This window comes from Desmodus rotundus, chromosome 7 (assembly GCF_022682495.2).
Source record: "Desmodus rotundus isolate HL8 chromosome 7, HLdesRot8A.1, whole genome shotgun sequence".
In the NCBI taxonomy this organism is placed as follows: Eukaryota; Metazoa; Chordata; class Mammalia; order Chiroptera; family Phyllostomidae; genus Desmodus; species Desmodus rotundus.
This window is the reverse complement of record NC_071393.1, coordinates 92,027,354-92,035,975: the sequence shown is the minus strand read 5'-3', so window position 1 is coordinate 92,035,975 and position 8,622 is coordinate 92,027,354.

Genomic DNA, 8,622 nt, shown 5'->3' with positions numbered 1-8,622 from the left:
ATAAGGAAAGATAATTCTAAAGCAGGACAATGGGACAACAGGAAGTTAGTTCATGCATAAGTCAGAGATTTCAAAAGCGGTACCAGGGACCTCTTCTATAATACTGTTACCAGAAAGAGTCCGTCAGAGCACCAGAGAGTCTCCCCTATTGGCCAAAATGGCAGCAGGGGGAGGTTCTTACACTGAGCTTCCTGAGAGCTGGAAATAAGAATGGATAAGGCACAAAAACCCAGAAAGAAAATTGGATAGGAAAAAACCCCTCCCTTCCCTATCGCAAGAAGAATGGCAGACTTGAGCAGAAAGAGGAGATGGGCTTTGAGACTGGGGTCCACCATTCTCCCAGGTGGTGGGGCACCTAAATAAAACCTTCCTTTTGCACCAGCATCTGCCTCAAGAGCTTGGCTTTTGTGGCAGCAGGCAGCCGAACCTCCATTTTTTTCAGTTATAATATTACTCACCCACGTCAAGCCAGCAGGAAAGGTTCAAGTCGTTTATAAATTCCACCTCCCACTAATTATATCACTAGACCCATTATTTTTACAATGGCTTGGACAAACAAAATGGGGAACTACATGCTCCTTTCACCTTGGTCTACGTTATTCTGGCTTTATGCCATGAGACAGTTGAGAGCTAGTTTTAGAAAGAAGCGTGCAGACCAAGATAATGTAGAGCATTTGTTAGTGAAAAACATGGCAAGCGATGCTTTATGGGGAAGTGGGAGATGGAAAAAATAAGCTTCTTCTTTCATAAAAAGATCAGGGGCAGTCCTTGAATAAAGGTTCCAGCAAACCTAGAGATTCTCCTCCCTGCAGATCCCAAAGGAGAGAAGATGAGGCCCCAGAGGGTTCACCCATAGTCAGGAATTTCAGACGTGCCACCAGGTACATCTATCCTGAGACAGAGGAGAACACAGACTCTTGGGTACCTCAGGCCTAAGTCCTGGTGATTGTACTCTCCCTTAGGCATCAGCTTGAGAGGGGAGAAGTGGGGGGCAGGCTACCTGAGGGTCTTTCACTTCAGTGATTTCTAAGGGTGGATGACAGAGGGAGACAGAATGTGAAAACTCTGGGCACCTGAAAGAGGGTGGTAAAGGATGGCGCAGCATCAAAATGGGAGGTAGGGAAACTGAAACACAAATAGATCTTCTCAGGAGGCAGACTGGATGCAAGCTCCACACAGATCCTAGAGATACGCTGTACAGAGAGCATGGCCTTAGATTTAAGTTTGCAGGACAAGAGCCAGTAATCCATGTATAAATCAGATTATTTCAGAAATGACACCATTAACCTCCCCCCAAAACAGGAGAAAAGTACAGATCTCCAAGAGCCTCAGGCTACATTCCTGATGATCCATTAGTCTCTTCCTTGGTGAACAGGTCAATAAATCCCATGTTGCTGGTCTTCCCAGGGAGCTGTGGTCTTCATGTCAGTGAATTCTCTGACCTCTCATCACGCACGTGACTACTTGGAGTTGGTTTCGCCCAAGTGAAGGAGACATAATAGCAAGAAAATGGAAATCTAGGAGGGGACAGCTAAGAAAGTAGAAAATAGTGCACCAGCAGTAACGGGAGAGCAGAAAACCCTTTTTCTATATTTCATAACAAAGTCTAGAGCAAGTCACAAGACAAAAAGATTCCAGACACCCAGAAATACTTCCCATAGGAGAGGTCAGGATGAGGACACAGAACATTTGCTGTGGAAGTGAGAGGTTTCTGAAGCGACATCACCCACCTTTCCCCTTGCAAGGAAAACCAGATCTGCGTAAGCCTATTGTGAATCCGAACCTTTATTTCTCTCTCCCTTTTCTTTAGACACTGTTACAGATGTCCCCCATTTCCCTCAGAACCTCTATTTTCTCACAAATTCTTTGGAGAGGTACAGAGGGCTGTGTGAAATTGAGGTGGTTTCTGAGGAGCTAGAGCTGGATTAGTGGAATAGATGCCAAATCTCCATTCAAAGAGTCATGAGGGGCCCCCAAACGTTTTCCCTGGTTCATTCTAAAGGAGGACAGTCAAATGGGTAGCAAATTTTAAAGTCAAACAATTCCTTTTGAAAGGTTTTTCTATATTCTGACAGTTGGTCCTTCCTTTTTGTGTGTGTGTGTGTGTCAAAATGTTTTTGTAAGTCCCGGCTGGAGAGCTTGGTTGGTTAGAGAATCATTTCAATATACCATGATTATGGGTTTGATCTCTGGCCAGGGCACACACCAGAATCAACCAATGAATCCACATATAAGTGGAACAACAAATTGATCTCTCTCTCTCTCTCTCATCAATAAATTTAAAAAATTTTTCATAAAATAACCTGACAATGTAAAACTCCTTTATTTTATGGATTTTTGTTAAAATGTTCTTACTGGGCTAAATAAAAGGTTGTCAAGCCTATATTAGTTCTTTTCTTAATATTTAATTTTCACTTGTCTCTGATCTCTAAGTCTGAGTTCAGCAGAGCCAGACCACAGTATCCTCAGCTGACTTGTAACATGACATTAAGGAAAGGACTGGGGTCCAGGCAAGTGACACTTGACAGCATCTCCCACATCAGCCTGCATCCACCCTTCCCCTTGTTTCTTGCTCTCTTGTGGCAAATGTGTTTTCTGCGCACAGGACTGGTTTGGAAGCATCGCTGGTCCTGTAGACCACTAGGGCACCACCCAAATACAGACTCTCATGTCTTCCCCTCCCTTTGCCACAATGAGCTGTACCTCGTCTCTAAGTTATTCCCCCAAACCTCCCCTGTATCACTCTCTACAGTTGATATGTTGAAGTAGGTAGATGCTACTTAACATTTCCCACCTCTTTTCTCAGGGATAGTGGGGTGATATAGAGAGTGAGATAAGAAGAAACAAGAACCAAGGAAACGAGGAGCACTGGCTGTCCACAAGGACTAGTTCCCTAATTAACGAGTGAGCCCATCCTGTTCCTCCCTGCACTTGCTTCAAGGGTTTGGAGGGCCCATGCAGAAAGGCACACACTCCCAGCCATGCTGAGGCTCAGGCCAGGCTAGGGGCACTAATGTGCATTCAAATAATGCCAACAAGAACAAGTAACACCAAGAAATCACTAAGGAAACATGTTATATCTGACTGCCCAGCTATACGATGTTGTTTCTCAGAAGTGCCTCCGTTAGGCACCCCTGGTCCCCACCAGATAGAGCATAAAATTCGACTCTCTCAGAAGACAGGCTCCTCTGAACATCCTCTTCACTCAATTTCCAACCCACTTCATGAAATTGCATGAAAACTCCAAGGAAAACTCACAATAGTACCCCCATCCTCCAAGATTTTTCTCACAAGGGGTAAAATCAAGATAACAGCAGGATAACCATCCACCCCACCACAAGATCCACCTTAATAGAGTATTCCTAACACAATCCAAGAATCTCATAGAGCAAGGGTCCATATATGTCCTTAGGAGTTTTAAGAACCTGGAAATAAGGAGATATATATGTATATATCCTTTTATATATATATTTTTTTCTTTTTCTCTTTAGAATACTTTCTAATACTTTGGGTTAAAACTGATTTTTATTTTCTTCATTTCTGTATTCTTCAGGTTAAAAAAATGTCTCTTCCTTCCTCTCCTTCATTAAGGAAAACCAGGCGATAAAATGACCAAAGGACAAGGGGCTGGGGAGGGGTAGGCCTTTGTGGCCAACCCAGCAGAGGGGGACAGAATCAGAAAATGAAGGAAGTAGCTTCATTCCCTCTCCTTGTCTGTCTTTAAATATGAAAGGAGAACAAGAGACATTCATCACCCCATCTGCCCTCCAGGTTTACACAACAGCCCTCACAGTCACCCTGATCACCAGCCCCCCAGGGGAACATCAGCACCTTTAGAGGTCTGACATTGCCTCTGACACCTATAGTACATGACATCCAGCCCAGACACTTATGTCACCTAGAAAGAAAAACTTAAGCCTCATTCTGAGTGTCCTTCTTCCACCTCTGACACACACACACAAGCCATCTTGAGAAAGCTCTCGCCCTCCACCATATTTTTATTCTCAATTTAGCCCAAAGCCATTTATAAGCCAGAGATTTCAGAAATGACACATTACCCCTGTCCTGAGGTGGAGAGCAGTGGGGTGCAGAATTCAGCCACAACCTTAGTTAAAAAAAATCTCTATTTTTCACCTTTGTGAGTTATATGACTATATCCCAAAGGATAACTGAGGGTTGGCTTGAACAAGGAAGAAGAAGGAATACAAAGGCTCTGGGTACCTAAGAGGAGATCTCAAAGAGGTCAACTGCAGGGGAGGTGGTGAAGCCGGAAGACAAGTGCTCGAAATTCGTAGATGTCTATAGCAGCCCCTGGAAAGTGCTGCAAATACAAGCTGTTAGAGAAGCCCTTGCCACAGAGGGCCAAAGCAGAGGAGATGGAACATAATCCACCAATAAGTCAGTGGCTTCAGAAGTTACTCTGGGTACTCCTATGAACAGGGAAAACTCGTAGACCTCCATGAACCGTAGGCAACATTCCTAATCTGCAGGGAACTTTCCCTGGGGAAACAGATTTCAAGTAAAAATAGAAATCCATGGTTCTCTTTGACCCTGGTGCTGCTCATCTGGCCTCTTATCCAAAGACCTTAAAGTAGACTCTGACAGGTTGGAGCTGAGTGTCTACACACCAAGACACTGGGCATGAGGAAGGAGGCCACTAATAAGGCAGAAGAGAGAGATCAGAGGGGAGGTGAAAGAGAGCAAGAGAACAACCTCAAACGTTTCTTAAAGAACTTGAGGGAGGGCAAGTCTTGGGGATAAATTCTAACCTTACTCTAGGGATACAGTATGGCACATCCCAAAGCAGACATGGTAACAACCCAGAATCCATCTGTATTTCAGGGATTTTAAAAATACATCTGTTCTGTCCATGGAAATAGGGAAGGTGCAGATTCCTGTTAACCCAGGCAAGGACCTGGTTGGGCCACTGCACTCACCCTCAGGCAGTAGGCTGAATGTTAAAATGGGGAACTGTGGGCCTTTCTCACTTTGGTGTGATATACCTGGCCCCTTGCCAAAGGATACCTGCCTTTGGGTTTTGATCAGGGAGGAGAAGACAAAACATGAAGGGCCCTTGTAGATTAAAAGGAAGCCTTAAAAAATGCCTCAACATTGAAAAGGGACATGGGACAACTAGGAATTAAACAACCACACTTCACAAAAGCTCAAGAGAAAAAGAGCCCTCTGTAATATGGCCCAAGATGCCCACAGCAGGAGAGGGTAATGTGTCCAAAACCAGGCAGAATAAGAACCCTTCCACAAGCCAGAAATTCTGGAGTGACGTCAGCTACCTCCTCCTGAGACAGAGGAAAGCACATCATTGCAGACCTAGACCTTCATCTTTGTCTCCATGTCCTCCCTGGAACAGCAGCTTCGTGAGGCAGTAACAGGGGAGGGGTCTATTTCACCAACTGTGAGTTATGTGGCCTCTTGCCAAGGACGGCTGGGAGTTGATATGGGCAGGGGGACATTGCAAATATCAAGTAACTGAAGGAACTGGGCCCCACAGAGGAGTCTCCTCTGGAGAAGGCTGACAGTATCAGAAAGGGCAAAGGAGAAGCTGAAATACAACCACCAAACTTCACATACTTCAGGGCACATCACAGGAAAAGCTCCAAAGTAGGTCACAGTGTTGCCATTCACAGCAGAGGGAGCCACTTCCCCAGAAAGTGGGATGTGGACCCATAATTTGGTGTTGAAATGTGTTTTCTTCTATCATGTTACATTGATAGTAGACAATTGTATGTGTGTGTATGTGGGGGGTGGTTAATTCCCTTAACAAATACTGATTCAGGAAAAGTAGATAAATCTCCTGATTTCCTAAAAAAGGAGGTAAATCCCTTTTATCTCCTAAAAAAATAGATAAATCCCACAATATATGTGAGGGTACAGCAACCACTGGCCCAATAGTCCTAAAATATCCATTTATCATTTTCAGAAACTTTAAGGATCTGCATCTTAGCCACTACTCACGTCATTTGTTCCATGACCCAGCAGAGTCTCAACCAAAAAGGCAGCTGTGGACCCACACCTGGGATAATCGAAATCAATCTCTCTCAATATACAGACAGGAGACCCTGCCCCCACCCAGTCCTGCTCCCAAACACATTCCAGCTGCAAGTGCATCAGCATTATCCCCGCCCTTTGCAGGGTATCTCATAATTCACTAGCAGGGAATTTAAGGGCAAGAAGTTGGTTTCACTCATTTTATTTCCCTTGTTTCTAGCCTAGTGCATGGCATAGTTGGGCTCTCAGTATTTATTTATTAAAGAACAAAGGGAGAAAGGGAGAGGAGGCAGTTGGAGAGCAGACAAGGAAAACATGCTTATGTCTAAATGGCAAAAAGAGAGAGAGGATACTGCTAAGTAACTCTCCTCTTGAAGGTCCCTGATCCCAGACCTTTCTTTCTGCCTCTTTCTTGTCCTTTTCCTTTAACCAGTGACCAATTCTCTCTTTACTTTTAGTGCCATTAAATCTCTTCGTTTTTGCCTTATTTCAACCCCTATTTGCTTTGTTTTCTAGACATTTCTGTAACCGAGCAAGCTCTGCCACATCACTCCTTAACACATGACCCAACAATTAGTGTTGAAGGAAATAGGTTTTTCTTTTCTTTTAAAAAAGATATTATTTATTTATTTTTAGAGAGAGGGGAAAAGAGGGAGAAAGAGAGGGAGAAAAACATCAATGTGCAAGAGATACATCGATTGGTTGCCTCTCACACACCCCCAACTGGAGGCCTGGCTGGTAACCCAGGCATGTGCCCTGACTGGGACTCAAACTGGTGACCTTTAGGTCTGCGGGCCTTAGGTCCACTCAGTACACTGAGCCACACCAGCCAGGGCAGAAGCAGGTTTTTATTTACAGGACTCCAGCCTTGCAGGGCTGAGAGCTCTACTGCTCAGAGCCCTGCTCTCCCATGAGATCCAGCACTTCCCTTGCTCCCCAGAAGTCTACGAGCCAAAACCATGCCCAGAAGTTCCCCATATCTTTATCTCTTCTTAAGCCGGCTGCACAAATGGATCTCCATCCCCTCTGGAAGGTGCTCTTGTGGGTTCCAGAGTCACTAGCCTCTGGCAGCAACTCCCTCCTTCAGGATCTGAGGTGTGCTGTTCTCAGCCTCCACGTAGCGGTTCCGGAAGACATGTGCCGTGTTACACTGGATCATGGTGGAGTCCAGAGAGGCACACATTCCAAGAGAGTGGTGTTTAAAATAGAGGTGTTTATCAGGTTTCTCTACTGTAAACTTATTATTTTCCTCTTTTTAATTAATCTCTGTGAGCTTCAGATAGTTGGGAAAAGTGGGAGGGCACTCAAAGCAAACTACAGACTTATCATCACTGACCTTCCTTTCCCCATTCTGCCCCCGACTTTCCTCCCATACTACACACAAGAGGACGTCTGGGTGCCCGTCTCTAGGCTGATAGTGGACACTCACACCTTTCTACCCCTCTCTGTAAAGTTTATTACCACTCTGCAACCCATTCCTAAAAGACTCGCAGACACACATGAGTCTTAATCACTTAGAAAAATTAGGTTATTGAGTTTCCCCTAATAAGGCCCAACTATCCAAATCATCACTAATATATCTAGGATTTACTCTATTGATACTCTGATTAGAGAGAGATCACCTCATTGCCTCCATGCCAATTCCTACAACTAAACAAGACCTCCTTTCCTTCCTTGGATTGGCTGGATATTTTACAATCTGGATCCCCAACCTCGGCCTCGTAGCTAAACCACTGTATGACGCTGCCAAGGGCCAACTAAATGAGCTCCTGCCACCAAATAAGCCAATTGGCCGATCAGTTGAGGAGCTGAAGAAAGCCCTAATACAAGCTCTGGTTCTAGCCCTCAATAACCTAGAAAAGCCTTTTATCCTTTACACACGTAAAAGGCAAGGAATAGCATTAGGGTTATTGGGGAAAAAATCAGGACCTGACCTCCAAGTGATCGCCTACTTGTCTCAGCAGCTAGACCCTGCAGCACGAGGCTGGGCTGCGTGCCTGAGGGTCTGGCTGCCGAAGCAATACTTCCTACAAAGGCCCAAAACTTACCTATTCTCTCAGTCTCTAACTGCCCACTCCCCCCACACAATAGCAGACTTAATTGCCAATCAGGCAGAAACGTTCCTGTATCCCTCAAGGCTACAGCAATTCTTCCTAACTTTACTCCAGGCATCCCATGTAGAAGTAGCTAGATGCACCACCATAAACCCTGCTGCACTCCTCCCCCTGCCAGCAGCCACAGGAGAGGAACATTCCTGCTCTGAATTCCTGGCCACCACCATTTTGTCTTTTCCACATGTTTCTGAATTGCCTCTCTCTTCCCCAGAAGACACCTGGTTCATAGATGGGAGCATGAACACGGGTCAGCACAGGGCTGGATGCGCTATTGTATCCTCTACCCAAGTCGTTGAGGCTAACCCCCTTCCCCCAGAGACATCCTCACCTCGAGCTGAGCTCATAGCTTTAATTCCAGCCCTCAGCCTGGCAAAGGACAGAAAAATCGACACATACACTGACTCCAAATATGCCTACCATATTTTACACTCACATGCCTACATATGGGCAGGGAGGGGTTTCCTCACATCTGGAGGATCCCCCGTCACCAATGCAGACCTCA